We start from the raw sequence: 24525 nt of genomic DNA, 5'->3' as shown, positions 1-24525 counted from the left end.
GAAGACTTCCTCAAAAGTATTTCTGACACAATATACATATCTTATTGAACACACTAATTTCAAATTTTTAAACTTGTAGAATACGTTTTTATTTAAGAAACACTCATTACACTTAAAACAAAAATTACGTACGTTTGAACGTCCTTGTAGCGCAGTGGATAGCGCGTTGGACTTCTAATCCAAAGGTCCCGGATTCGAATCCCGGCAATGATGAATTGAAGTGTACTTCTCTTTTATGGCCGAATGAAATAGATTTGCACATTTAAATGAAGACTTCCTCAAAAGTATTTCTGACACAATATACATATCTTATTGAACACACTAATTTCAAATTTTTAAACTTGTAGAATACGTTTTTATTTAAGAAACACTCATTACACTTAAAACAAAAATTACGTACGTTTGAACGTCCTTGTAGCGCAGTGGATAGCGCGTTGGACTTCTAATCCAAAGGTCCCGGATTCGAATCCCGGCAATGATGAATTGAAGTGTACTTCTCTTTTATGGCCGAATGAAATAGATTTGCACATTTAAATGAAGACTTCCTCAAAAGTATTTCTGACACAATATACATATCTTATTGAACACACTAATTTCAAATTTTTAAACTTGTAGAATACGTTTTTATTTAAGAAACACTCATTACACTTAAAACAAAAATTACGTACGTTTGAACGTCCTTGTAGCGCAGTGGATAGCGCGTTGGACTTCTAATCCAAAGGTCCCGGGTTCGAATCCCGGCAAGGATGAATTGAAGTGTATTTCTCTTTTATGGCCGAATGAAATAGATTTGCACATTTAAATGAAGACTTCCTCAAATGTACTTTTGACACAATATACATATCTTATTGAACACACTAATTTTAAATTTTTATACTTGAAGAATACGTTTTTATTTAAGAAACACTCATTACACTTAAAACAAAAATTACGTACGTTTGAACGTCCTTGTAGCGCAGTGGATAGCGCGTTGGACTTCTAATCCAAAGGTCCCGGGTTCGAATCCCGGCAAGGATAAATTGAAGTGTATTTCTCTTTTATGGCCGAATGAAATAGATTTGCACATTTAAATGAAGACTTCCTCAAAAGTACTTTTGACACAATATACATATCTTATTGAACACACTAATTTTAAATTTTTATACTTGAAGAATACGTTTTTATTTAAGAAACACTCATTACACTTAATACAAAAATTGCGTATGTTTGAACGTCAATGTAGCGCAGTGGATAGCGCGTTGGAGTTCTATTCCAAAGGTCCCGGGTTCGAATCCCGGCAAGGATGAATTGAAGTGTATTTCTCTTTTATGGCCGAAAAAAATAGATTTGCACATTTAAATGAAGACTTCCTAAAAAGTATTTTTGACACAATATACACATCTTATTGAACACACTAGTTTTTAATTTTAAAACTTGAAGAATACGTTTTTATTTAAGAAACACTCATTACACTTAATACAAAAATTACGTACGTTTGAACTTGCTTGTAGCGCAGTGTATAGCGCGTTGGACTTCTAATCCAAAGGTCCCGGATTCGAATCCCGGCAATGATGAATTGAAGTGTACTTCTCTTTTATGGCCGAATGAAATAGATTTGCACCTTTAAATGAAGACTTCCTCAAAAGTATTTCTGACACAATATATATATATATTATTGAACACACTAATTTTAAACTTTTAAACTTGAAGAATACGTTTTTGTTTAAGAAACACTCATTACACTTAATACAAAAATTACGCACGTTTAAACGTCCTTGTAGCGCAATGGATAGCACGTTGGACTTTTAATCCAAAGGTCCCGGGTTCGAATCCCGGCAAGGATGAATTGAAGTGTATTGCTCTTTTATGGCCGAATGAAATAGATTTGCACATTTAAATGAAGACTTCCTCGAAAGTATTTCTGACACAATATACATATCTTATTGAACACACTAATTTTAAATTTTTAAACTTGAGGAATACGTTTTTATTTAAGAAACACTCATTACACTTGATACAAAAATTACGTACGTTTGAACGTCCTTGTAGCGCAGTGGATAGCGCGTTGGACTTCTAATCCAAATGTCCCGGGTTCGAATCCCGGCAAGGATGAATTGAAGTGTATTTCTCTTTTATGGCCGAATGAAATAGATTTGCACATTTAAATGAAGACTTCCTCAAAAGTATTTCTGACACAATATATATATCTTATTGAACACACTAATTTTAAATTTGAAGAATACATTTTTATTTAAGAAACACTCATTACACTTAATACAAAAATTACGTACGTTTGAACGTCCTTGTAGCGCAGTGGATAGCGCGTTGGACTTCTAATCCAAAGGTCCCGGGTTCGAATCCCGGCAAGGATGATATGAAGTGTATTTCTCTTTTATGGCCGAATGAAATAGATTTGCACATTTAAATGAAGACTTCCTCAAAAGTATTTCTGACACAATATACATATCTTATTGAACACACTAATTTTTAATTTTAAAACTTGAAGAATACGTTTTTATTTAAGAAACACTCATTACACTTAATACAAAAATTACGTACGTTTGAACTTGCTTGTAGCGCAGTGTATAGCGCGTTGGACTTCTAATCCAAACGTCCCGGATTCGAATCTCGGCAATGTTGAATTGAAGTGTATTTCTCTTTTATGGCCGAATGAAATAGATTTGCACATTTAAATGAAGACTTCCTCAAAAGTATTTCTGACACAATATACATATCTTATTGAACACACTAATTTTAAATTTTTAAACTTGAAGAATACGTTTTTATTTAAGAAACACTCATTACACTTAATACAAAAATTACGTACGTTTGCAAGTCCTTGTAGCGCAGTGGATAGCGCGTTGGACTTCTAATCCAAAGGTCCCGGATTCGAATCCCGGCAAGGATGAATTGAAGTGTATTTCTCTTTTATGGCCGAATGAAATAGATTTGCACATTTAAATGAAGACTTCCTCAAAAGTATTTCTGACACAATATACATATCTCATTGAACACACTAATTTCAAATTTTTAAACTTGAAGAATACGTTTTTATTTAAGAAACACTCATTACACTTAAAACAAAAATTACGTACGTTTGAACGTCCTTGTAGCGCAGTGGATAGCGCGTTGGACTTCTAATCAAAAGGTCCCGGGTTCGAATCCCGGCAAGGATGAATTGAAGTGAATTTCTCTTTTATGGCCGAATGAAATAGATTTGCACCTTTAAATGAAGACTTCCTCAAAAGTATTTCTGACACAATATACATATCTTATTCATACCCTCCAACTGCTACGGAATTTCCGTAGTTTCAGAAATCTTCTTTTCAGACGGTAGCAAAATTAATGTCTTAATATTTAAAAAGAATTAATTTTAGCGTAACTTGTTCACTATTACTTATAAAAGTGCAGGCCATATGGCTAGATTCTTAAGTTCTGATAAAAGTTTTATGAGAGATCCATTTGCTTTAAAAATTTCTACTTTGGTTCGCTACCACTAGAAAGAATTATTTTCAAAATCCTCATAAGTTGGAGGGTATGCTTATTGAACACACTAATTTTAAACTTTTAAACTTGAAGAATACGTTTTTGTTTAAGAAACACTCATTACACTTAATACAAAAATTACGCACGTTTGAACGTCCTTGCAGCGCAGTGGATAGCGCGTTGCACTTCTAATCCAAAGGTCCCGGGTTCGAATCCCGGCAAGGATGAATTGAAGTGAATTTCTCTTTTATGGCCGAATGAAATAGATTTGCACCTTTAAATGAAGACTTCCTCAAAAGTATTTCTGACACAATATATATATCTTATATAACACACTAATTTTAAACTTTTAAACTTGAAGAATACGGTTTTGTTTAAGAAACACTCATTACACTTAATACAAAAATTACGCACGTTTGAACGTCCTTGTAGCGCAATGGATAGCACGTTGGACTTTTAATCCAAAGGTCCCGGGTTCGAATCCCGGCAAGGATGAATTGAAGTGTATTTCTCTTTTATGGCCGAATGAAATAGATTTGCACATTTAAATGAAGACTTCCTCGAAAGTATTTCTGACACAATATACATATCTTATTGAACACACTAATTTTAAATTTTTAAACTTGAGGAATACGTTTTTATTTAAGAAACACTCATTACACTTGATACAAAAATTACGTACGTTTGAACGTCCTTGTAGCGCAGTGGATAGCGCGTTGGACTTCTAATCCAAAGGTCCCGGGTTCGAATCCCGGCAAGGATGAATTGAAGTGTATTTCTCTTTTATGGCCGAATGAAATAGATTTGCACATTTAAATGAAGACTTCCTCAAAAGTATTTCTGACACAATATATATATCTTATTGAACACACTAATTTTAAATTTGAAGAATACATTTTTATTTAAGAAACACTCATTACACTTAATACAAAAATTACGTACGTTTTGAACGTCCTTGTAGCGCAGTGGATAGCGCGTTGGACTTCTAATCCAAAGGTCCCGGGTTCGAATCCCGGCAAGGATGAATTGAAGTGTATTTCTCTTTTATGGCCGAATGAAATAGATTTGCACATTTAAATGAAGACTTCCTCAAAAGTATTTCTGACACAATATACATATCTTATTGAACACACTAATTTTAAATTTTTAAACTTGAAGAATACGTTTTTATTTAAGAAACATTCATTACACTTAATACAAAAATTCCGCATGTTTGAACGTCCATGTAGCGCAGTGAATAGCGCGTTGGACTTCTAATCCAAAGGTCCCGGGTTCGAATCCCGGCAAGGATGAATTGAAGTGTATTTCTCTTTTATGGCCGAATGAAATAGATTTGCACATTTAAATGAAGACTTCCTCGAAAGTATTTTTGACACAATATACATATCTTATTGAACACACTAGTTTTTAATTTTAAAACTTGAAGAATACGTTTTTATTTAAGAAACACTCATTACACTTAATACAAAAATTACGTACGTTTGAACTTGCTTGTAGCGCAGTGTATAGCGCGTTGGACTTCTAATCCAAAGGTCCCGGATTCGAATCCCGGCAATGATGAATTGAAGGGTATTTCTCTTTTATGGCCGGATGAAATAGATTTGCACATTTAAATGAAGACTTCCTCAAAAGTATTTCTGACACAATATACATATCTTATTGAACACACTAATTTTAAATTTTTAAACTTGAAGAATACGTTTTTATTTAAGAAACACTCATTACACTTAATACAAAAATTACGTACGTTTGCAAGTCCTTGTAGCGCAGTGGATAGCGCGTTGGACTTCTAATCCAAAGGTCCCGGGTCCGAATCCCGGCAAGGATGAATTGAAGTGTATTTCTCTTTTATGGCCGAATGAAATAGATTTGCACATTTAAATGAAGACTTCCTCGAAAGTATTTCTGACACAATATACATATCTTATTAAACACACTAATTTTAAACTTGAGGAATACGTTTTTATTTAAGAAACACTCATTACACTTAATACAAAAATTACGTACGTTTGAAAGTCCTTGTAGCGCAGTAGATAGCGCGTTGGACTTCTAATCCAAAGGTCCCGGGTTTAAATCCCGGCAAGGATGAATTGAAGTGAATTTCTCTTTTATGGCCGAATGAAATAGATTTGCACCTTTAAATGAAGACTTCCTCAAAAGTATTTCTGACACTATATACATATCTTATTGAACACAATAATTTTAAACTTTTAAACTTGAAGAATACGTTTTTGTTTAAGAAACACTCATTACACTTAATACAAAATTACGCACGTTTGAACGTCCTTGTAGCGCAATGGATAGCACGTTGGACTTTTAATCCAAAGGTCCCGGGTTCGAATCCCGGCAAGGATGAATTGAAATGTATTTCTCTTTTATGGAAGAATGAAATAGATTTGCACATTTAAATGAAGACTTCCTCGAAAGTATTTCTGACACAATATACATATCTTATTGAACACACTAATTTTAAATTTTTAAACTTGAGGAATACGTTTTTATTTAAGAAACACTCATTACACTTGATACAAAAATTACGTACGTTTGAACGTCCTTGTAGCGCAGTGGATAGCGCGTTGGAGTTCTAATCCAAAGGTCCCGGGTTCGAATCCCGGCAAGGATGAATTGAAGTGTATTTCTCTTTTATGGCCGAATGAAATAGATTTGCACATTTAAATGAAGACTTCCTCAAAAGTATTTCTGAAACAATATACATATATTATTGAACACACTAATTTTAAATTTGAAGAATACATTTTTATTTAAGAAACACTCAGTACACTCAATACAAAAATTACGTACGTTTGAACGTCCTTGTAGCGCAGTGGATAGCGCGTTGGACTTCTAATCCAAAGGTCCCGGTTCGAATCCCGGCAAGGATGAATTTAAATGTATTTCTCTTTTATGGCCGAATGAAATAGATTTGCACATTTAAATGAAGACTTCCTCAAAAGTATTTCTGACACAATATATATATCTTATTGAACACACTAATTTTAAATTTGAAGAATATATTTTTATTTAAGAAACACTCATTACACTTAGTACAAAAATTACGTACGTTTGAACGTCCTTGTAGCGCAGTGGATTGCGCGTTGGACTTCTAATCCAAAGGTCCCGGTCCGAATCCCGGCAAGGATGAATTGAAGTGTATTCCTCTTTTCCTCTTTTATGGCCGAATGAAATAGATTTGCACATTTAAATGAAGACTTCCCCAAAAGTATTTCTGACACAATATACATATCTTATTGAACACACTAATTTTAAATTTTTAAACTTGAGGAATACGTTTTTATTTAAGAAACATTCATGACACTTAATACAAAATTTCCGTATATTTAACGTCCATGTAGCGCAGTGGATAGCGCGTTGGAATTCTAATCTAAAGGTCCTGGGTTCGAATCCCGGCAAGGATGAATTGAAGTGTATTTCTCTTTTATGGCCGAATGAAATAGATTTGCACATTTAAATGAAGACTTCCTCGAAAGTATTTCTGACACAATATACATATCTTATTGAACACACTAATTTTAAATTTTTAAACTTGAGGAATACGTTTTTATTTAAGAAACACTCATTACGCTTAATACAAAAGTTACGTACGTTTGAACGTCCCTTGTAGCGCAGTGGATAGCGCGTTGGACGTCTAATCCAAAGGTCCCGGGTTCGAATCCCGGCAAGGATGAATTGAAGTGTATTTCTCCTTTATGGCCGAATGAAATAGATTTGCATATTTAAATGAAGACTTCCTCAAAAGTATTTTTGACACAATATACATATCTTATTGAACACACTAATTTTAAATTTTTAAACTTGAAGAATACATTTTTATTTAAGAAACACTCATTACACTGAATACAAAAATTACGTACGTTTGATCGTCCTTGTAGCGCAGTGGATAGCGCGTTGGACTTCTAATCCAAAGGTCCCGGGTTCAAATCCCGGCAAGGATGAATTGAAGTGTATTTCTCTTTTATGGCCGAATGAAATAGATTTGCACATTTAAATGAAGACTTCCTCAAAAGTATTTCTGACACAATATACATATCTTATTGAACACACTAATTTTAAATTTTTAAACTTGAAGAATACGTTTTTATTTAAGAAACATTCATTACACTTAGTACAAAAATTCCGTATGTTTGAACGTCCATGTAGCGCAGTGGATAGCGCGTTGGACTTCTAATCCAAAGGTCCCGGGTTCGAATCCCGGCAAGGATGAATTGAAGGTATTTCTCTTTTATGGCCGAATGAAATAGATTTGCACATTTTAAATGAAGACTTCCTCGAAAGTATTTCTGACACAATATATATATCTTATTGAACACACTAATTTTAAATTTGAAGAATACATTTTTATTTAAGAAACACTCATTACACTTAATACAAAAATTACGTACGTTTGAACGTCCTTGTAGCGCAGTGGATAGCGCGTTGGACTTCTAATCCAAAGGTCCCGGGTTCGAATCCCGGCAAGGATGAATTGAAGTGTATTCCTCTTTTATGGCCGAATGAAATAGATTTGCACATTTAACTGAAGACTTCCTCAAAAGTATTTCTGACACAATATACATATCTTATTGAACACACTAATTTTAAATTTTTAAACTTGAGGAATACGTTTTTATTTAAGAAACATTCATGACACTTAATACAAAATTTCCGTATATGTAACGTCCATGTAGCGCAGTGGATAGCGCGTTGGACTTCTAATCTAAAGGTCCCGGGTTCGAATCCCGGCAAGGATGAATTGAAGTGTATTTCTCTTTTATGGCCGAATGAAATAGATTTGCCACATTTAAATGAAGACTTCCTCGAAAGTATTTCTGACACAATATATATATCTTATTGAACACACTAATTTTAAATTTGAAGAATACATTTTTATTTAAGAAACACTCATTACACTTAATACAAAAATTACGTACGTTTGAACGTCCTTGTAGCGCAGTGGATAGCGCGTTGGACTTCTAATCCAAAGGTCTCGGGTTCGAATCCCGGCAAGGATGAATTGAAGTGTATTCCTCTTTTATGGCCGAATGAAATGGATTTGCACATTTAAATGAAGACTTCCTCAAAAGTATTTCTGACACAATATACATATCTTATTGAACACACTAATTTTAAATTTTTAAACTTGAGGAATACGTTTTTATTTAAGAAACATTCATGACACTTAATACAAAATTTCCGTATATTTAACGTCCATGTAGTGCAGTGGATAGCGCGTTGGACTTCTAATCTAAAGGTCCCGGGTTCGAATCCCGGCAAGGATGAATTGAAGTGTATTTCTCTTTTATGGATGAATGAAATAGATTTGCACATTTAAATGAAGACTTCCTCGAAAGTATTTCTGACACAATATATATATCTTATTGAACACACTAATTTTAAATTTGAAGAATACATTTTTATTTAAGAAACACTCATTACACTTAATACAAAAATTACGTACGTTTGAACGTCCTTGTAGCGCAGTGGATAGCGCGTTGGACTTCTAATCCAAAGGTCCCGGGTTCGAATCCCGGCAAGGATGAATTTAAATGTATTTCTCTTTTATGGCCGAATGAAATATATTTGCACATTTAAATGAAGACTTCCTCAAAAGTATTTCTGACACAATATATATATCTTATTGAACACACTAATTTTAAATTTGAAGAATACATTTTTATTTAAGAAACACTCATTACACTTAGTACAATAATTACGTACGTTTGAACGTCCTTGTAGCGCAGTGGATAGCGCGTTGGACTTCTAATCCAAAGGTCCCGGGTTCGAATCCCGGCAAGGATGAATTGAAGTGTATTCCTCTTTTATGGCCGAATGAAATAGATTTGCACATTTAAATGAAGACTTCCTCAAAAGTATTTCTGACACAATATACATATCTTATTGAACACACTAATTTTAAATTTTTAAACTTGAGGAATACGTTTTTATTTAAGAAACATTCATGACACTTAATACAAAATTTCCGTATATTTAACGTCCATGTAGCGCAGTGGATAGCGCGTTGGACTTCTAATCTAAAGGTCCCGGGTTCGAATCCCGGCAAGGATGAATTGAAGTGTATTTCTCTTTTATGGCCGAATGAAATAGATTTGCACATTTAAATGAAGACTTCCTCGAAAGTATTTCTGACACAATATATATATCTTATTGAACACACTAATTTTAAATTTGAAGAATACATTTTTATTTAAGAAACACTCATTACACTCAATACAAAAATTACGTACGTTTGAACGTCCTTGTAGCGCAGTGGATAGCGCGTTGGACTTCTAATCCGAAGGTCCCGGGTTCGAATCCCGGCAAGGATGAATTTAAATGTATTTCTCTTTTATGGCCGAATGAAATAGATTTGCACATTTAAATGAAGACTTCCTCAAAAGTATTTCTGACACAATATATATATCTTATTGAACACACTAATTTTAAATTTGAAGAATATATTTTTATTTAAGAAACACTCATTACACTTAGTACAAAAATTACGTACGTTTGAACGTCCTTGTAGCGCAGTGGATAGCGCGTTGGACTTCTAATCCAAAGGTCCCGGGTTCGAATCCCGGCAAGGATGAATTGAAGTGTATTCCTCTTTTATGGCCGAATGAAATAGATTTGCACATTTAAATGAAGACTTCCCCAAAAGTATTTCTGACACAATATACATATCTTATTGAACACACTAATTTTAAATTTTTAAACTTGAAGAATACGTTTTTATTTAAGAAACACTCATTACACTTAATACAAAAATTACGTACGTTTGAAAGTCCTTGTAGCGCAGTGGATAGCGCGTTGGATTTCTAATCCAAAGGTCCCGGGTTCGAATCCCGGCAAGGATGAATTGAAGTGAATTTCTCTTTTATGGCCGAATGAAATAGATTTGCACCTTCAAATGAAGACTTCCTCAAAAGTATTTCTGACACAATATACATATCTTATTGAACACACTAATTTTAAACTTTTAAACTTGAAGAATACGTTTTTGTTTAAGAAACACTCATTACACTTAATACAAAAATTACGCACGTTTGAACGTCCATGTAGCGCAATGGATAGCGCGTTGGACTTTTAGTCCAAAGGTCCCGGGTTCGAATCCCGGCAAGGATGAATTGAAGTGTATTTCTCTTTTATGGCCGAATGAAACAGATTTGCACATTTAAATGAAGACTTCCTCGAAAGTATTTCTGACACAATATACATATCTTATTGAACACACTAATTTTAAATTTTTAAACTTGAGGAATACGTTTTTATTTAAGAAACATTCATGACACTTAATACAAAATTTCCGTATATTTAACGTCCATGTAGCGCAGTGGATAGCGCGTTGGACTTCTAATCTAAAGGTCCCGGGTTCGAATCCCGGCAAGGATGAATTGAAGTGTATTTCTCTTTTATGGCCGAATGAAATAGATTTGCACATTTAAATGAAGACTTCCTCGAAAGTATTTCTGACACAATATATATATCTTATTGAACACACTAATTTTAAATTTGAAGAATACATTTTTATTTAAGAAACACTCATTACACTCAATACAAAAATTACGTACGTTTGAACGTCCTTGTAGCGCAGTGGATAGCGCGTTGGACTTCTAATCCAAAGGTCCCGGGTTCGAATCCCGGCAAGGATGAATTTAAATGTATTTCTCTTTTATGGCCGAATGAAATAGATTTGCACATTTAAATGAAGACTTCCTCAAAAGTATTTCTGACACAATATATATATCTTATTGAACACACTAATTTTAAATTTGAAGAATATATTTTTATTTAAGAAACACTCATTACACTTAGTACAAAAATTACGTACGTTTGAACGTCCTTGTAGCGCAGTGGATAGCGCGTTGGACTTCTAATCCAAAGGTCCCGGGTTCGAATCCCGGCAAGGATGAATTGAAGTGTATTCCTCTTTTATGGCCGAATGAAATAGATTTGCACATTTAAATGAAGACTTCCCCAAAAGTATTTCTGACACAATATACATATCTTATTGAACACACTAATTTTAAATTTTTAAACTTGAAGAATACGTTTTTATTTAAGAAACACTCATTACACTTAATACAAAAATTACGTACGTTTGAAAGTCCTTGTAGCGCAGTGGATAGCGCGTTGGATTTCTAATCCAAAGGTCCCGGGTTCGAATCCCGGCAAGGATGAATTGAAGTGAATTTCTCTTTTATGGCCGAATGAAATAGATTTGCACCTTCAAATGAAGACTTCCTCAAAAGTATTTCTGACACAATATACATATCTTATTGAACACACTAATTTTAAACTTTTAAACTTGAAGAATACGTTTTTGTTTAAGAAACACTCATTACACTTAATACAAAAATTACGCACGTTTGAACGTCCTTGTAGCGCAATGGATAGCGCGTTGGACTTTTAGTCCAAAGGTCCCGGGTTCGAATCCCGGCAAGGATGAATTGAAGTGTATTTCTCTTTTATGGCCGAATGAAATAGATTTGCACATTTAAATGAAGACTTCCTCGAAAGTATTTCTGACACAATATACATATCTTATTGAACACACTAATTTTAAATTTTTAAACTTGAGGAATACGTTTTTATTTAAGAAACACTCATTACGCTTAATACCAAAGTTACGTATGTTTGAACGTCCTTGTAGCGCAGTGGATAGCGCGTTGGACGTCTAATCCAAAGGTCCCGGGTTCGAATCCCGGCAAGGATGAATTGAAGTGTATTTCTCCTTTATGGCCGAATGAAATAGATTTGCATATTTAAATGAAGACTTCCTCAAAAGTATTTTTGACACAATATACATATCTTATTGAACACACTAATTTTAAATTTTTAAACTTGAAGAATACATTTTTATTTAATAAACACTCACTACACTGAATACAACAATTACGTACGTTTGATCGTCCTTGTAGCGCAGTGGATAGCGCGTTGGACTTCTAATCCAAAGGTCCCGGGTTCGAATCCCGGCAAGGATGAATTGAAGTGTATTTCTCTTTTATGGCCGAATGAAATAGATTTGCACATTTAAATGAAGACTTCCTCAAAAGTATTTCTGACACAATATACATATCTTATTGAACACACTAATTTTAAATTTTTAAACTTAAAGAATAAGTTTTTATTTAAGAAACACACATTACACTTAATACAAAAATTACGTACGTTTGAGCGTCCTTGTAGCGCAGTGGATAGCGCGTTGGACTTCTAATCCAAAGGTCCCGGGTTCGAATCCCGGCAAGGATGAATTGAAGTGTATTTCTCTTTTATGGCCGAATGAAATAGATTTGCACATTTAAATGAAGACTTCCTCGAAAGTATTTCTGACACAATATACATATCTTATTGATAACACTAATTTTAAATTTTTAAACTTGAAGAATACGTTTTTATTTAAGAAACACTCATTACACTTAATACAAAAGTTACGTACGTTTGAACGTCCTTGTAGCGCAGTGGATAGCGCGTTGGACGTCTAATCCAAAGGTCCCGGGTTCGAATCCCGGCAAGGATGAATTGAAGTGTATTTCTCCTTTATGGCCGAATGAAATAGATTTGCATATTTAAATGAAGACTTCCTCAAAAGTATTTTTGACACAATATACATATCTTATTGAACACACTAATTTTAAATTTTTAAACTTGAAGAATACATTTTTATTTAAGAAACACTCACTACACTGAATACAAAAATTACGTACGTTTGATCGTCCTTGTAGCGCAGTGGATAGCGCGTTGGACTTCTAATCCAAAGGTCCCGGGTTCAAATCCCGGCAAGGATGAATTGAAGTGTATTTCTCTTTTATGGCCGAATGAAATAGATTTGCACATTTAATTGATTTTTATTTAAGAAACACTCACTACACTGAATACAAAAATTACGTACGTTTGATCGTCCTTGTAGCGCAGTGGATAGCGCGTTGGACTTCTAATCCAAAGGTCCCGGGTTCAAATCCCGGCAAGGATGAATTGAAGTGTATTTCTCTTTTATGGCCGAATGAAATAGATTTGCACATTGAAATGAAGACTTCCTCAAAAGTATTTCTGACACAATATACATATCTTATTGAACACACTAATTTTAAATTTTTAAACTTGAAGAATACGTTTTTATTTAAGAAACATTCATTACACTTAATACAAAAATTCCGTATGTTTTAACGTCCATGTAGCGCAGTGGATAGCGCGTTGGACTTCTAATCCAAAGGTCCCGGGTTCGAATCCCGGCAAGGATGAATTGAAGTGTATTTCTCTTTTATGGCCGAATGAAATAGATTTGCACATTTAAATGAAGACTTCCTCAAAAGTATTTCTGACACAATATACATATCTTATTGAACACACTAATTTTAAATTTTTAAACTTAAAGAATAAGTTTTTATTTAAGAAACACACATTACACTTAATACAAAAATTACGTACGTTTGAGCGTCCTTGTAGCGCAGTGGATAGCGCGTTGGACTTCTAATCCAAAGGTCCCGGGTTCGAATCCCGGCAAGTATGAATTGAAGTGTATTTCTCTTTTATGGCCGAATGAAATAGATTTGCACATTTAAATGAAGACTTCCTCGAAAGTATTTCTGACACAATATACATATATTATTGAACACACTAATTTTAAATTTTTAAACTTGAAGAATACGTTTTTATTTAAGAAACACTCATTACACTTAATACAAAAGTTACGTACGTTTGAACGTCCTTGTAGAGCAGTGGATAGCGCGTTGGACGTCTAATCCAAAGGTCCCGGGTTCGAATCCCGGCAAGGATGAAATGAAGTGTATTTCTCTTTTATGGCCGAATGAAATAGATTTGCACATTTAAATGAAGACTTCCTCAAAAGTATTTTTGACACAATATACATATCTTATTGAACACACTAATTTTAAATTTTTAAACTTGAAGAATACGTTTTTATTTAAGAAACACTCATTACACTTAATACAAAAATTACGTACGTTTGAACGTCCTTGTAGCGCAGTGGATAGCGCGTTGGACGTCTAATCCAAAGGTCCCGGGTTCGAATCCCGGCAAGGATGAATTGAAGTGTATTTCTCCTTTATGGCCGAATGAAATAGATTTGCATATTTAAATGAAGACTTCCTCAAAAGTATTTTTGACACAATATACATATCTTATTGAACACACTAATTTTAAATTTTTAAACTTGAAGAATACATTTTTATTTAAGAAACACTCACTACACTGAATACAAAAATTACGTACGTTTGATCGTCCTTGTAGCGCAGTGGATAGCGCGTTGGACTTCTAATCCAAAGGTCCCGGGTTCAAATCCCGGCAAGGATGAATTGAAGTGTATTTCTCTTTTATGGCCGAATGAAATAGATTTGCACATTTAATTGATTTTTATTTAAGAAACACTCACTACACTGAATACAAAAATTACGTACGTTTGATCGTCCTTGTAGCGCAGTGGATAGCGCGTTGGACTTCTAATCCAAAGGTCCCGGGTTCAAATCCCGGCAAGGATGAATTGAAGTGTATTTCTCTTTTATGGCCGAATGAAATAGATTTGCACATTGAAATGAAGACTTCCTCAAAAGTATTTCTGACACAATATACATATCTTATTGAACACACTAATTTTAAATTTTTAAACTTGAAGAATACGTTTTTATTTAAGAAACATTCATTACACTTAATACAAAAATTCCGTATGTTTTAACGTCCATGTAGCGCAGTGGATAGCGCGTTGGACTTCTAATCCAAAGGTCCCGGGTTCGAATCCCGGCAAGGATGAATTGAAGTGTATTTCTCTTTTATGGCCGAATGAAATAGATTTGCACATTTAAATGAAGACTTCCTCAAAAGTATTTCTGACACAATATACATATCTTATTGAACACACTAATTTTAAATTTTTAAACTTAAAGAATAAGTTTTTATTTAAGAAACACACATTACACTTAATACAAAAATTACGTACGTTTGAGCGTCCTTGTAGCGCAGTGGATAGCGCGTTGGACTTCTAATCCAAAGGTCCCGGGTTCGAATCCCGGCAAGTATGAATTGAAGTGTATTTCTCTTTTATGGCCGAATGAAATAGATTTGCACATTTAAATGAAGACTTCCTCGAAAGTATTTCTGACACAATATACATATATTATTGAACACACTAATTTTAAATTTTTAAACTTGAAGAATACGTTTTTATTTAAGAAACACTCATTACACTTAATACAAAAGTTACGTACGTTTGAACGTCCTTGTAGAGCAGTGGATAGCGCGTTGGACGTCTAATCCAAAGGTCCCGGGTTCGAATCCCGGCAAGGATGAAATGAAGTGTATTTCTCTTTTATGGCCGAATGAAATAGATTTGCACATTTAAATGAAGACTTCCTCAAAAGTATTTTTGACACAATATACATATCTTATTGAACACACTAATTTTAAATTTTTAAACTTGAAGAATACGTTTTTATTTAAGAAACACTCATTACACTTAATACAAAAATTACGTACGTTTGAACGTCCTTGTAGCGCAGTGGATAGCGCGTTGGACTTCTAATGAAAAGTTCCCGGGTTCGAATCACGGCAAGGATGAATTGAAGTGTATTTCCCTTTTATGGCCGAATGAAATAGATTTGCACATTTAAATGAAGACTTCCTCGAAAGTATTTCTGACACAATAAACATATCTTATTGAACACACTAATTTTAAATTTTTAAACTTAAAGAATAAGTTTTTATTTAAGAAACACACATTACACTTAATACAAAAATTACGTACGTTTGAGCGTCCTTGTAGCGCAGTGGATAGCGCGTTGGACTTCTAATCCAAAGGTCCCGGGTTCGAATCCCGGCAAGGATGAATTGAAGTGTATTTCTCTTTTATGGCCGAATGAAATAGATTTGCACATTTAAATGAAGACTTCCTCGAAAGTATTTCTGACACAATATACATATCTTATTGATAACACTAATTTTAAATTTTTAAACTTGAAGAATACGTTTTTATTTAAGAAACACTCATTACACTTAATACAAAAGTTACGTACGTTTGAACGTCCTTGTAGCGCAGTGGATAGCGCGTTGGACGTCTAATCCAAAGGTCCCGGGTTCGAATCCCGGCAAGGATGAATTGAAGTGTATTTCTCCTTTATGGCCGAATGAAATAGATTTGCATATTTAAATGAAGACTTCCTCAAAAGTATTTTTGACACAATATACATATCTTATTGAACACACTAATTTTAAATTTTTAAACTTGAAGAATACATTTTTATTTAAGAAACACTCACTACACTGAATACAAAAATTACGTACGTTTGATCGTCCTTGTAGCGCAGTGGATAGCGCGTTGGACTTCTAATCCAAAGGTCCCGGGTTCAAATCCCGGCAAGGATGAATTGAAGTGTATTTCTCTTTTATGGCCGAATGAAATAGATTTGCACATTTAATTGATTTTTATTTAAGAAACACTCACTACACTGAATACAAAAATTACGTACGTTTGATCGTCCTTGTAGCGCAGTGGATAGCGCGTTGGACTTCTAATCCAAAGGTCCCGGGTTCAAATCCCGGCAAGGATGAATTGAAGTGTATTTCTCTTTTATGGCCGAATGAAATAGATTTGCACATTGAAATGAAGACTTCCTCAAAAGTATTTCTGACACAATATACATATCTTATTGAACACACTAATTTTAAATTTTTAAACTTGAAGAATACGTTTTTATTTAAGAAACATTCATTACACTTAATACAAAAATTCCGTATGTTTTAACGTCCATGTAGCGCAGTGGATAGCGCGTTGGACTTCTAATCCAAAGGTCCCGGGTTCGAATCCCGGCAAGGATGAATTGAAGTGTATTTCTCTTTTATGGCCGAATGAAATAGATTTGCACATTTAAATGAAGACTTCCTCAAAAGTATTTCTGACACAATATACATATCTTATTGAACACACTAATTTTAAATTTTTAAACTTAAAGAATAAGTTTTTATTTAAGAAACACACATTACACTTAATACAAAAATTACGTACGTTTGAGCGTCCTTGTAGCGCAGTGGATAGCGCGTTGGACTTCTAATCCAAAGGTCCCGGGTTCGAATCCCGGCAAGTATGAATTGAAGTGTATTTCTCTTTTATGGCCGAATGAAATAGATTTGCACATTTAAATGAAGACTTCCTCGAAAGTATTTCTGACACAATATACATATCTTATTGAACACACTAATTTTAAATTTTTAAACTTGAAGAATACGTTTTTATTTAAGAAACACTCATTACACTTAATACAAAAGTTACGTACGTTTGAACGTCCTTGTAGAGCAGTGGATAGCGCGTTGGACGTCTAATCCAAAGGTCCCGGGTTCGAATCCCGGCAAGGATGAAATGAAGTGTATTTCTCTTTTATGGCCGAATGAAATAGATTTGCACATTTAAATGAAGACTTCCTCAAAAGTATTTTTGACACAATATACATATCTTATTGAACACACTAATTTTAAATTTTTAAACTTGAAGAATACGTTTTTATTTAAGAAACACTCATTACACTTAATACAAAAATTACGTACGTTTGAACGTCCTTGTAGCGCAGTGGATAGCGCGTTGGACTTCTAATGAAAAGTTCCCGGGTTCGAATCACGGCAAGGATGAATTGAAGTGTATATCCCTTTTATGGCCGAATGAAATAGATTTGCACATTTAAATGAAGACTTCCTCGAAAGTATTTCTGACACAATATACATATCTTATTGAACACACTAATTTTAAATTTTTAAACTTGAGGAATACGTTTTTATTTAAGAAACACTCATTACACTTGATACAAAAATTACGTACGTTTGAACGTCCTTGTAGCGCAGTGGATAGCGCGTTGGACTTCTAATCCAAAGGTCCCGGGTTCGAATCCCGGCAAGGATGATTTGAAGTGTATTTCTCTTTTATGGCCGAATGAAATAGATTTGCACATTAAAATGAAGACTTCCTCAAAAGTATTTCTGACACAATATACATATCTTATTGAACACACTAATTTTAAATTTTTAAACTTGAAGAATACGTTTTTATTTAAGAAACATTCATTACACTTAATACAAAAATTCCGTATGTTTGAACGTCCATGTAGCGCAGTGGATAGCGCGTTGGACTTCTAATCCAAAGGTCCCGGGTTCGAATCCCGGCAAGGATGAATTGAAGTGTATTTCTCTTTTATGGCCGAATGAAATAGATTTGCACATTTAAATGAAGACTTCCTCAAAAGTATTTCTGACACAATATACATATCTTATTGAACACACTAATTTTAAATTTTTAAACTTAAAGAATAAGTTTTTATTTAAGAAACACACATTACACTTAATACAAAAATTACGTACGTTTGAGCGTCCTTGTAGCGCAGTGGATAGCGCGTTGGACTTCTAATCCAAAGGTCCCGGGTTCGAATCCCGGCAAGGATGAATTGAAGTGTATTTCTCTTTTATGGCGGAATGAAATAGATTTGCACATTTAAATGAAGACTTCCTCGAAAGTATTTCTGACACAATATACATATCTTATTGAACACACTAATTTTAAATTTTTAAACTTGAAGAATACGTTTTTATTTAAGAAACACTCATTACACTTAATACAAAAGTTACGTACGTTTGAACGTCCTTGTAGCGCAGTGGATAGCGCGTTGGACGTCTAATCCAAAGGTCCCGGGTTCGATTCCCGGCAAGGATGAATTGAAGTGTATTTCTCTTTTATGGCCGAATGAAATAGATTTGCACATTTAAATGAAGACTTCCCCAAAAGTATTTTTGACACAATATACATATCTTATTGAACACACTAATTTTAAATTTTTAAACTTGAAGAATACGTTTTTATTTAAGAAACACTCATTACACTTAATACAAAAATTGCGTATGTTTGAACGTCCATGTAGCGCAGTGGATAGCGCGTTGGACTTCTAATCCAAAGGTCACGGGTTCGAATCCCGGCAAGGATGAATTGAAGTGTATTTCTCTTTTATGGCCGAATGATATAGATTTGCACATTTAAATGAAGACTTCATCAAAAGTATTTCTGAAACAATATACATATATTATTGAACACACTAATTTTAAATTTTTAAACTTGAGGAATACGTTTTTATTTAAGAAACACTCATTATATTTAATACAAAAATTACGTACGTTTGAACGTCCTTGTAGCGCAGTGGATAGCGCGTTGGACTTCTAATGAAAAGTTCCCGGGTTCGAATCACGGCAAGGATGAATTGAAGTGTATTTCCCTTTTATGGCCGAATGAAATAGATTTGCACATTTAAATGAAGACTTCCTCGAAAGTATTTCTGACACAATATACATATCTTATTGAACACACTAATTTTAAATTTTTATACTTGAGGAATACGTTTTTATTTAAGAAACACTCATTACACTTGATACAAAAATTACGTACGTTTGAACGTCCTTGTAGCGCAGTGGATAGCGCGTTGGACTTCTAATCCAAAGGTCCCGGGTTCGAATAGCGGCAAGGATGATTTGAAGTGTATTTCTCTTTTATGGCCGAATGAAATAGATTTGCACATTTAAATGAAGACTTCCTCAAAAGTATTTCTGACACAATATATATCTTATTGAACACACTAATTTTAAATTTGAAGAATACATTTTTATTTAAGAAACACTCATTACACTTAATACAAAAATTACGTACTTTTGAACGTCCTTGTAGCGCAGTGGATAGCGCGTTGGACTTCTAATCCAAAGGTCCCGGGTTCAAATCCCGGCAAGGATGAATTGAAGTGTATTTCTCTTTTATGGCCGAATGAAATAGATTTGCACATTTAAATGAAGACTTCCTCGAAAGTATTTCTGACACAATATACATATCTTATTGAACACACTAATTTTAAACTTTTAAACTTGAGGAATACGTTTTTATTTAAGAAACACTCATTACACTTGATACAAAAATTTCGTACGTTTGAACGTCCTTGTAGCGCAGTGGATAGCGCGTTGGACTTCTAATCCAAAGGTCCCGGGTTCGAATCCCGGCAAGGATGAATTGAAGTGTATTTCTCTTTTATGGCCGAATGAAATAGATTTGCACATTTAAATGAAGACTTCCTCAAAAGTATTTCTGACACAATATATATATCTTATTGAACACACTAATTTTAAAATTGAAGAATACATTTTTATTTAAGAAACACTCATTACACTTAATACAAAAATTACGTATGTTTGAACGTCCTTGTAGCGCAGTGGATAGCGCGTTGGACTTCTAATCCAAAGGTCCTGGGTTCGAATCCCGGCAAGGATGAATTGAAGTGTATTTCTCTTTTATGGCCGAATGAAATAGATTTGCACATTTAAATGAAGACTTCCTCGAAAGTATTTCTGACACAATATACATATCTTATTGAACACACTAATTTTAAATTTTTAAACTTGAAGAATACATTTTTATTTAAGAAACACTCACTACACTGAATACAAAAATTACGTACGTTTGATCGTCCTTGTAGCGCAGTGGATAGCGCGTTGGACTTCTAATCCAAAGGTCCCGGGTTCAAATCCCGGCAAGGATGAATTGAAGTGTATTTCTCTTTTATGGCCGAATGAAATAGATTTGCACATTTAAATGAAGACTTCCTCAAAAGTATTTCTGACACAATATACATATCTTATTGAACACACTAATTTTAAATTTTTAAACTTGAAGAATACGTTTTTATTTAAGAAACATTCATTACACTTAATACAAAAATTCCGTATGTTTGAACGTCCATGTAGCGCAGTGGATAGCGCGTTGGACTTCTAATCCAAAGGTCCCGGGTTCGAATCCCGGCAAGGATGAATTGAAGTGTATTTCTCTTTTATGGCCGAATGAAATAGATTTGCACATTTAAATGAAGACTTCCTCAAAAGTATTTCTGACACAATATACATATCTTATTGAACACACTAATTTTAAATTTTTAAACTTGAAGAATACGTTTTTATTTAAGAAACACTCATTACACTTAATACAAAGGTTACGTACGTTTGAACGTCCTTGTAGCGCAGTGGATAGCGCGTTGGACGTCTAATCCAAAGGTCCCGGGTTCGAATCCCGGCAAGGATGAATTGAAGTGTATTTCTCTTTTATGGCCGAATGAAATAGATTTGCACATTTAAATGAAGACTTCCTCAAAAGTATTTTTGACACAATATACATATCTTATTGAACACACTAATTTTAAATTTTTAAACTTGAAGAATACGTTTTTATTTAAGAAACACTCATTACACTTAATACAAAAATTACGTACGTTTGAACGTCCTTGTAGCGCAGTGGATAGCGCGTTGTACTTCTAATGAAAAGGTCCCGGGTTCGAATCCCGGCAAGGATGAATTGAAGTGCATTTCACTTTTATGGCCGAATGAAATAGATTTGCACATTTAAATTAAGACTTCCTCGAAAGTATTTCTGACACAATATACATATCTTATTGAACACACTAATTTTAAATTTTTAAACTTGAGGAATACGTTTTTATTTAAGAAACACTCATTACACTTAATACAAAAATTGCGTATGTTTGAACGGCCATGTAGCGCAGTGGATAGCGCGTTGGACTTCTAATCCAAAGGTCCCGGGTTCGAATCCCGGCAAGGATGAATTGAAGTGCATTTCACTTTTATGGCCGAATGAAATAGATTTGCACATTTAAATTAAGACTTCCTCGAAAGTATTTCTGACACAATATACATATCTTATTGAACACACTAATTTTAAATTTTTAAACTTGAGGAATACGTTTTTATTTAAGAAACACTCATTACACTTAATACAAAAATTACGTACGTTTGAACGTCCTTGTAGCGCAGTGGATAGCGCGTTGGACTTCTAATCCAAAGGTCCCGGGATCGAATCCCGGCAAGGATGAATTGAAGTGTATTTCTCTTTTATGGCCGAATGATATAGATTTGCACATTTAAATGAAGACTTCATCAAAAGTATTTCTGACACAATATACATATCTTATTGAACACACTAATTTTAAATTTTTAAACTTGAGGAATACGTTTTTATTTAAGAAACACTCATTACACTTAATACAAAAATTGCGTATGTTTGAACGGCCATGTAGCGCAGTGGATAGCGCGTTGGACTTCTAATCCAAAGGTCCCGGGTTCGAATCCCGGCAAGGATGAATTGAAGTGCATTTCACTTTTATGGCCGAATGAAATAGATTTGCACATTTAAATTAAGACTTCCTCGAAAGTATTTCTGACACAATATACATATCTTATTGAACACACTAATTTTAAATTTTTAAACTTGAGGAATACGTTTTTATTTAAGAAACACTCATTACACTTAATACAAAAATTACGTACGTTTGAACGTCCTTGTAGCGCAGTGGATAGCGCGTTGGACTTCTAATCCAAAGGTCCCGGGATCGAATCCCGGCAAGGATGAATTGAAGTGTATTTCTCTTTTATGGCCGAATGATATAGATTTGCACATTTAAATGAAGACTTCATCAAAAGTATTTCTGACACAATATACATATCTTATTGAACACACTAATTTTAAATTTTTAAACTTGAGGAATACGTTTTTATTTAAGAAACACTCATTATACTTAATACAAAAATTACGTACGTTTGAACGTCCTTGTAGCGCAGTGGATAGCGCGTTGGACTTCTAATGAAAAGTTCCCGGGTTCGAATCACGGCAAGGATGAATTGAAGTGTATTTCCCTTTTATGGCCGAATGAAATAGATTTGCACTTTTAAATGAAGACTTCCTCAAAAGTATTTCTGACACAATATACATATCTTATTGAACACACTAATTTTAAATTTTTAAACTTGAGGAATACGTTTTTATTTAAGAAACATTCATTACACTTAATACAAAAATTCCGTATGTTTGAACGTCCATGTAGCGCAGTGGATAGCGCGTTGGACTTCTAATCCAAAGGTCCCGGGATCGAATCCCGGCAAGGATGAATTGAAGTGTATTTCTCTTTTATGGCCGAATGATATAGATTTGCACATTTAAATGAAGACTTCATCAAAAGTATTTCTGACACAATATACATATCTTATTGAACACACTAATTTTAAATTTTTAAACTTGAGGAATACGTTTTTATTTAAGAAACACTCATTACACTTAATACAAAAATTGCGTATGTTTGAACGGCCATGTAGCGCAGTGGATAGCGCGTTGGACTTCTAATCCAAAGGTCCCGGGTTCGAATCCCGGCAAGGATGAATTGAAGTGCATTTCACTTTTATGGCCGAATGAAATAGATTTGCACATTTAAATTAAGACTTCCTCGAAAGTATTTCTGACACAATATACATATCTTATTGAACACACTAATTTTAAATTTTTAAACTTGAGGAATACGTTTTTATTTAAGAAACACTCATTACACTTAATACAAAAATTACGTACGTTTGAACGTCCTTGTAGCGCAGTGGATAGCGCGTTGGACTTCTAATCCAAAGGTCCCGGGATCGAATCCCGGCAAGGATGAATTGAAGTGTATTTCTCTTTTATGGCCGAATGATATAGATTTGCACATTTAAATGAAGACTTCATCAAAAGTATTTCTGACACAATATACATATCTTATTGAACACACTAATTTTAAATTTTTAAACTTGAGGAATACGTTTTTATTTAAGAAACACTCATTATACTTAATACAAAAATTACGTACGTTTGAACGTCCTTGTAGCGCAGTGGATAGCGCGTTGGACTTCTAATGAAAAGTTCCCGGGTTCGAATCACGGCAAGGATGAATTGAAGTGTATTTCCCTTTTATGGCCGAATGAAATAGATTTGCACTTTTAAATGAAGACTTCCTCAAAAGTATTTCTGACACAATATACATATCTTATTGAACACACTAATTTTAAATTTTTAAACTTGAGGAATACGTTTTTATTTAAGAAACATTCATTACACTTAATACAAAAATTCCGTATGTTTGAACGTCCATGTAGCGCAGTGGATAGCGCGTTGGACTTCTAATCCAAAGGTCCCGGGTTCGAATCCCGGCAAGGATGAATTGAAGTGTATTTCTCTTT

The 24525-nt window shown here is 34.0% G+C and overlaps 55 non-coding genes across 55 annotated transcripts; all 55 read left to right on the top strand.

The window, feature by feature from the left end:
* Positions 1–676: 676 nt before the first annotated feature.
* On the top strand, positions 677–749 carry TRNAR-UCU (transfer RNA arginine (anticodon UCU)). The gene has a single exon. It is a non-coding gene; the product is annotated as a tRNA-Arg (tRNA).
* Positions 750–944: 195 nt separating this feature from the next.
* Positions 945–1017, top strand: TRNAR-UCU (transfer RNA arginine (anticodon UCU)). The gene has a single exon. It is a non-coding gene; the product is annotated as a tRNA-Arg (tRNA).
* Positions 1018–2018: 1001 nt separating this feature from the next.
* Positions 2019–2091, top strand: TRNAR-UCU (transfer RNA arginine (anticodon UCU)). Its single transcript has one exon. It is a non-coding gene; the product is annotated as a tRNA-Arg (tRNA).
* Positions 2092–2278: 187 nt separating this feature from the next.
* TRNAR-UCU (transfer RNA arginine (anticodon UCU)) lies at positions 2279–2351 on the top strand. The gene has a single exon. It is a non-coding gene; the product is annotated as a tRNA-Arg (tRNA).
* Positions 2352–2814: 463 nt separating this feature from the next.
* On the top strand, positions 2815–2887 carry TRNAR-UCU (transfer RNA arginine (anticodon UCU)). Its single transcript has one exon. It is a non-coding gene; the product is annotated as a tRNA-Arg (tRNA).
* A 195-nt stretch (positions 2888–3082) lies between these two features.
* TRNAR-UCU (transfer RNA arginine (anticodon UCU)) lies at positions 3083–3155 on the top strand. The gene has a single exon. It is a non-coding gene; the product is annotated as a tRNA-Arg (tRNA).
* Positions 3156–4155: 1000 nt separating this feature from the next.
* TRNAR-UCU (transfer RNA arginine (anticodon UCU)) lies at positions 4156–4228 on the top strand. Its single transcript has one exon. It is a non-coding gene; the product is annotated as a tRNA-Arg (tRNA).
* Positions 4229–4416: 188 nt separating this feature from the next.
* On the top strand, positions 4417–4489 carry TRNAR-UCU (transfer RNA arginine (anticodon UCU)). The gene has a single exon. It is a non-coding gene; the product is annotated as a tRNA-Arg (tRNA).
* Positions 4490–5220: 731 nt separating this feature from the next.
* TRNAR-UCU (transfer RNA arginine (anticodon UCU)) lies at positions 5221–5293 on the top strand. Its single transcript has one exon. It is a non-coding gene; the product is annotated as a tRNA-Arg (tRNA).
* Positions 5294–6015: 722 nt separating this feature from the next.
* On the top strand, positions 6016–6088 carry TRNAR-UCU (transfer RNA arginine (anticodon UCU)). The gene has a single exon. It is a non-coding gene; the product is annotated as a tRNA-Arg (tRNA).
* A 1257-nt stretch (positions 6089–7345) lies between these two features.
* On the top strand, positions 7346–7418 carry TRNAR-UCU (transfer RNA arginine (anticodon UCU)). Its single transcript has one exon. It is a non-coding gene; the product is annotated as a tRNA-Arg (tRNA).
* Positions 7419–7613: 195 nt separating this feature from the next.
* On the top strand, positions 7614–7686 carry TRNAR-UCU (transfer RNA arginine (anticodon UCU)). The gene has a single exon. It is a non-coding gene; the product is annotated as a tRNA-Arg (tRNA).
* A 187-nt stretch (positions 7687–7873) lies between these two features.
* On the top strand, positions 7874–7946 carry TRNAR-UCU (transfer RNA arginine (anticodon UCU)). Its single transcript has one exon. It is a non-coding gene; the product is annotated as a tRNA-Arg (tRNA).
* A 455-nt stretch (positions 7947–8401) lies between these two features.
* Positions 8402–8474, top strand: TRNAR-UCU (transfer RNA arginine (anticodon UCU)). Its single transcript has one exon. It is a non-coding gene; the product is annotated as a tRNA-Arg (tRNA).
* A 454-nt stretch (positions 8475–8928) lies between these two features.
* On the top strand, positions 8929–9001 carry TRNAR-UCU (transfer RNA arginine (anticodon UCU)). Its single transcript has one exon. It is a non-coding gene; the product is annotated as a tRNA-Arg (tRNA).
* A 187-nt stretch (positions 9002–9188) lies between these two features.
* Positions 9189–9261, top strand: TRNAR-UCU (transfer RNA arginine (anticodon UCU)). Its single transcript has one exon. It is a non-coding gene; the product is annotated as a tRNA-Arg (tRNA).
* Positions 9262–9715: 454 nt separating this feature from the next.
* Positions 9716–9788, top strand: TRNAR-UCU (transfer RNA arginine (anticodon UCU)). The gene has a single exon. It is a non-coding gene; the product is annotated as a tRNA-Arg (tRNA).
* A 187-nt stretch (positions 9789–9975) lies between these two features.
* TRNAR-UCU (transfer RNA arginine (anticodon UCU)) lies at positions 9976–10048 on the top strand. The gene has a single exon. It is a non-coding gene; the product is annotated as a tRNA-Arg (tRNA).
* A 195-nt stretch (positions 10049–10243) lies between these two features.
* Positions 10244–10316, top strand: TRNAR-UCU (transfer RNA arginine (anticodon UCU)). The gene has a single exon. It is a non-coding gene; the product is annotated as a tRNA-Arg (tRNA).
* Positions 10317–11038: 722 nt separating this feature from the next.
* On the top strand, positions 11039–11111 carry TRNAR-UCU (transfer RNA arginine (anticodon UCU)). Its single transcript has one exon. It is a non-coding gene; the product is annotated as a tRNA-Arg (tRNA).
* A 187-nt stretch (positions 11112–11298) lies between these two features.
* On the top strand, positions 11299–11371 carry TRNAR-UCU (transfer RNA arginine (anticodon UCU)). The gene has a single exon. It is a non-coding gene; the product is annotated as a tRNA-Arg (tRNA).
* Positions 11372–11566: 195 nt separating this feature from the next.
* On the top strand, positions 11567–11639 carry TRNAR-UCU (transfer RNA arginine (anticodon UCU)). The gene has a single exon. It is a non-coding gene; the product is annotated as a tRNA-Arg (tRNA).
* Positions 11640–12102: 463 nt separating this feature from the next.
* TRNAR-UCU (transfer RNA arginine (anticodon UCU)) lies at positions 12103–12175 on the top strand. Its single transcript has one exon. It is a non-coding gene; the product is annotated as a tRNA-Arg (tRNA).
* Positions 12176–12370: 195 nt separating this feature from the next.
* On the top strand, positions 12371–12443 carry TRNAR-UCU (transfer RNA arginine (anticodon UCU)). Its single transcript has one exon. It is a non-coding gene; the product is annotated as a tRNA-Arg (tRNA).
* A 195-nt stretch (positions 12444–12638) lies between these two features.
* TRNAR-UCU (transfer RNA arginine (anticodon UCU)) lies at positions 12639–12711 on the top strand. Its single transcript has one exon. It is a non-coding gene; the product is annotated as a tRNA-Arg (tRNA).
* A 195-nt stretch (positions 12712–12906) lies between these two features.
* Positions 12907–12979, top strand: TRNAR-UCU (transfer RNA arginine (anticodon UCU)). The gene has a single exon. It is a non-coding gene; the product is annotated as a tRNA-Arg (tRNA).
* Positions 12980–13174: 195 nt separating this feature from the next.
* Positions 13175–13247, top strand: TRNAR-UCU (transfer RNA arginine (anticodon UCU)). Its single transcript has one exon. It is a non-coding gene; the product is annotated as a tRNA-Arg (tRNA).
* A 112-nt stretch (positions 13248–13359) lies between these two features.
* Positions 13360–13432, top strand: TRNAR-UCU (transfer RNA arginine (anticodon UCU)). The gene has a single exon. It is a non-coding gene; the product is annotated as a tRNA-Arg (tRNA).
* Positions 13433–13627: 195 nt separating this feature from the next.
* On the top strand, positions 13628–13700 carry TRNAR-UCU (transfer RNA arginine (anticodon UCU)). The gene has a single exon. It is a non-coding gene; the product is annotated as a tRNA-Arg (tRNA).
* Positions 13701–13895: 195 nt separating this feature from the next.
* Positions 13896–13968, top strand: TRNAR-UCU (transfer RNA arginine (anticodon UCU)). Its single transcript has one exon. It is a non-coding gene; the product is annotated as a tRNA-Arg (tRNA).
* Positions 13969–14431: 463 nt separating this feature from the next.
* TRNAR-UCU (transfer RNA arginine (anticodon UCU)) lies at positions 14432–14504 on the top strand. The gene has a single exon. It is a non-coding gene; the product is annotated as a tRNA-Arg (tRNA).
* A 195-nt stretch (positions 14505–14699) lies between these two features.
* Positions 14700–14772, top strand: TRNAR-UCU (transfer RNA arginine (anticodon UCU)). Its single transcript has one exon. It is a non-coding gene; the product is annotated as a tRNA-Arg (tRNA).
* A 112-nt stretch (positions 14773–14884) lies between these two features.
* On the top strand, positions 14885–14957 carry TRNAR-UCU (transfer RNA arginine (anticodon UCU)). Its single transcript has one exon. It is a non-coding gene; the product is annotated as a tRNA-Arg (tRNA).
* Positions 14958–15152: 195 nt separating this feature from the next.
* On the top strand, positions 15153–15225 carry TRNAR-UCU (transfer RNA arginine (anticodon UCU)). Its single transcript has one exon. It is a non-coding gene; the product is annotated as a tRNA-Arg (tRNA).
* A 195-nt stretch (positions 15226–15420) lies between these two features.
* Positions 15421–15493, top strand: TRNAR-UCU (transfer RNA arginine (anticodon UCU)). Its single transcript has one exon. It is a non-coding gene; the product is annotated as a tRNA-Arg (tRNA).
* A 731-nt stretch (positions 15494–16224) lies between these two features.
* On the top strand, positions 16225–16297 carry TRNAR-UCU (transfer RNA arginine (anticodon UCU)). The gene has a single exon. It is a non-coding gene; the product is annotated as a tRNA-Arg (tRNA).
* Positions 16298–16492: 195 nt separating this feature from the next.
* On the top strand, positions 16493–16565 carry TRNAR-UCU (transfer RNA arginine (anticodon UCU)). Its single transcript has one exon. It is a non-coding gene; the product is annotated as a tRNA-Arg (tRNA).
* Positions 16566–16760: 195 nt separating this feature from the next.
* Positions 16761–16833, top strand: TRNAR-UCU (transfer RNA arginine (anticodon UCU)). Its single transcript has one exon. It is a non-coding gene; the product is annotated as a tRNA-Arg (tRNA).
* Positions 16834–16945: 112 nt separating this feature from the next.
* On the top strand, positions 16946–17018 carry TRNAR-UCU (transfer RNA arginine (anticodon UCU)). Its single transcript has one exon. It is a non-coding gene; the product is annotated as a tRNA-Arg (tRNA).
* Positions 17019–17213: 195 nt separating this feature from the next.
* Positions 17214–17286, top strand: TRNAR-UCU (transfer RNA arginine (anticodon UCU)). Its single transcript has one exon. It is a non-coding gene; the product is annotated as a tRNA-Arg (tRNA).
* Positions 17287–17481: 195 nt separating this feature from the next.
* Positions 17482–17554, top strand: TRNAR-UCU (transfer RNA arginine (anticodon UCU)). The gene has a single exon. It is a non-coding gene; the product is annotated as a tRNA-Arg (tRNA).
* Positions 17555–18285: 731 nt separating this feature from the next.
* TRNAR-UCU (transfer RNA arginine (anticodon UCU)) lies at positions 18286–18358 on the top strand. The gene has a single exon. It is a non-coding gene; the product is annotated as a tRNA-Arg (tRNA).
* A 195-nt stretch (positions 18359–18553) lies between these two features.
* On the top strand, positions 18554–18626 carry TRNAR-UCU (transfer RNA arginine (anticodon UCU)). The gene has a single exon. It is a non-coding gene; the product is annotated as a tRNA-Arg (tRNA).
* Positions 18627–18821: 195 nt separating this feature from the next.
* Positions 18822–18894, top strand: TRNAR-UCU (transfer RNA arginine (anticodon UCU)). The gene has a single exon. It is a non-coding gene; the product is annotated as a tRNA-Arg (tRNA).
* A 195-nt stretch (positions 18895–19089) lies between these two features.
* On the top strand, positions 19090–19162 carry TRNAR-UCU (transfer RNA arginine (anticodon UCU)). Its single transcript has one exon. It is a non-coding gene; the product is annotated as a tRNA-Arg (tRNA).
* Positions 19163–20151: 989 nt separating this feature from the next.
* Positions 20152–20224, top strand: TRNAR-UCU (transfer RNA arginine (anticodon UCU)). Its single transcript has one exon. It is a non-coding gene; the product is annotated as a tRNA-Arg (tRNA).
* Positions 20225–20419: 195 nt separating this feature from the next.
* Positions 20420–20492, top strand: TRNAR-UCU (transfer RNA arginine (anticodon UCU)). Its single transcript has one exon. It is a non-coding gene; the product is annotated as a tRNA-Arg (tRNA).
* Positions 20493–20679: 187 nt separating this feature from the next.
* TRNAR-UCU (transfer RNA arginine (anticodon UCU)) lies at positions 20680–20752 on the top strand. The gene has a single exon. It is a non-coding gene; the product is annotated as a tRNA-Arg (tRNA).
* Positions 20753–20947: 195 nt separating this feature from the next.
* TRNAR-UCU (transfer RNA arginine (anticodon UCU)) lies at positions 20948–21020 on the top strand. The gene has a single exon. It is a non-coding gene; the product is annotated as a tRNA-Arg (tRNA).
* A 195-nt stretch (positions 21021–21215) lies between these two features.
* TRNAR-UCU (transfer RNA arginine (anticodon UCU)) lies at positions 21216–21288 on the top strand. The gene has a single exon. It is a non-coding gene; the product is annotated as a tRNA-Arg (tRNA).
* A 195-nt stretch (positions 21289–21483) lies between these two features.
* TRNAR-UCU (transfer RNA arginine (anticodon UCU)) lies at positions 21484–21556 on the top strand. The gene has a single exon. It is a non-coding gene; the product is annotated as a tRNA-Arg (tRNA).
* Positions 21557–22287: 731 nt separating this feature from the next.
* Positions 22288–22360, top strand: TRNAR-UCU (transfer RNA arginine (anticodon UCU)). Its single transcript has one exon. It is a non-coding gene; the product is annotated as a tRNA-Arg (tRNA).
* Positions 22361–22823: 463 nt separating this feature from the next.
* TRNAR-UCU (transfer RNA arginine (anticodon UCU)) lies at positions 22824–22896 on the top strand. Its single transcript has one exon. It is a non-coding gene; the product is annotated as a tRNA-Arg (tRNA).
* Positions 22897–23895: 999 nt separating this feature from the next.
* Positions 23896–23968, top strand: TRNAR-UCU (transfer RNA arginine (anticodon UCU)). The gene has a single exon. It is a non-coding gene; the product is annotated as a tRNA-Arg (tRNA).
* A 463-nt stretch (positions 23969–24431) lies between these two features.
* On the top strand, positions 24432–24504 carry TRNAR-UCU (transfer RNA arginine (anticodon UCU)). The gene has a single exon. It is a non-coding gene; the product is annotated as a tRNA-Arg (tRNA).
* The last annotated feature ends 21 nt before the right edge of the window (positions 24505–24525 follow it).

The sequence above is a fragment of the Parasteatoda tepidariorum genome, chromosome 3, assembly GCF_982258835.1.
Source record: "Parasteatoda tepidariorum strain Cologne lab strain chromosome 3, Ptep-v5.0, whole genome shotgun sequence".
Taxonomy (NCBI): domain Eukaryota; kingdom Metazoa; phylum Arthropoda; class Arachnida; order Araneae; family Theridiidae; genus Parasteatoda; species Parasteatoda tepidariorum.
This window is presented reverse-complemented; position numbering and strand designations above follow the sequence as displayed.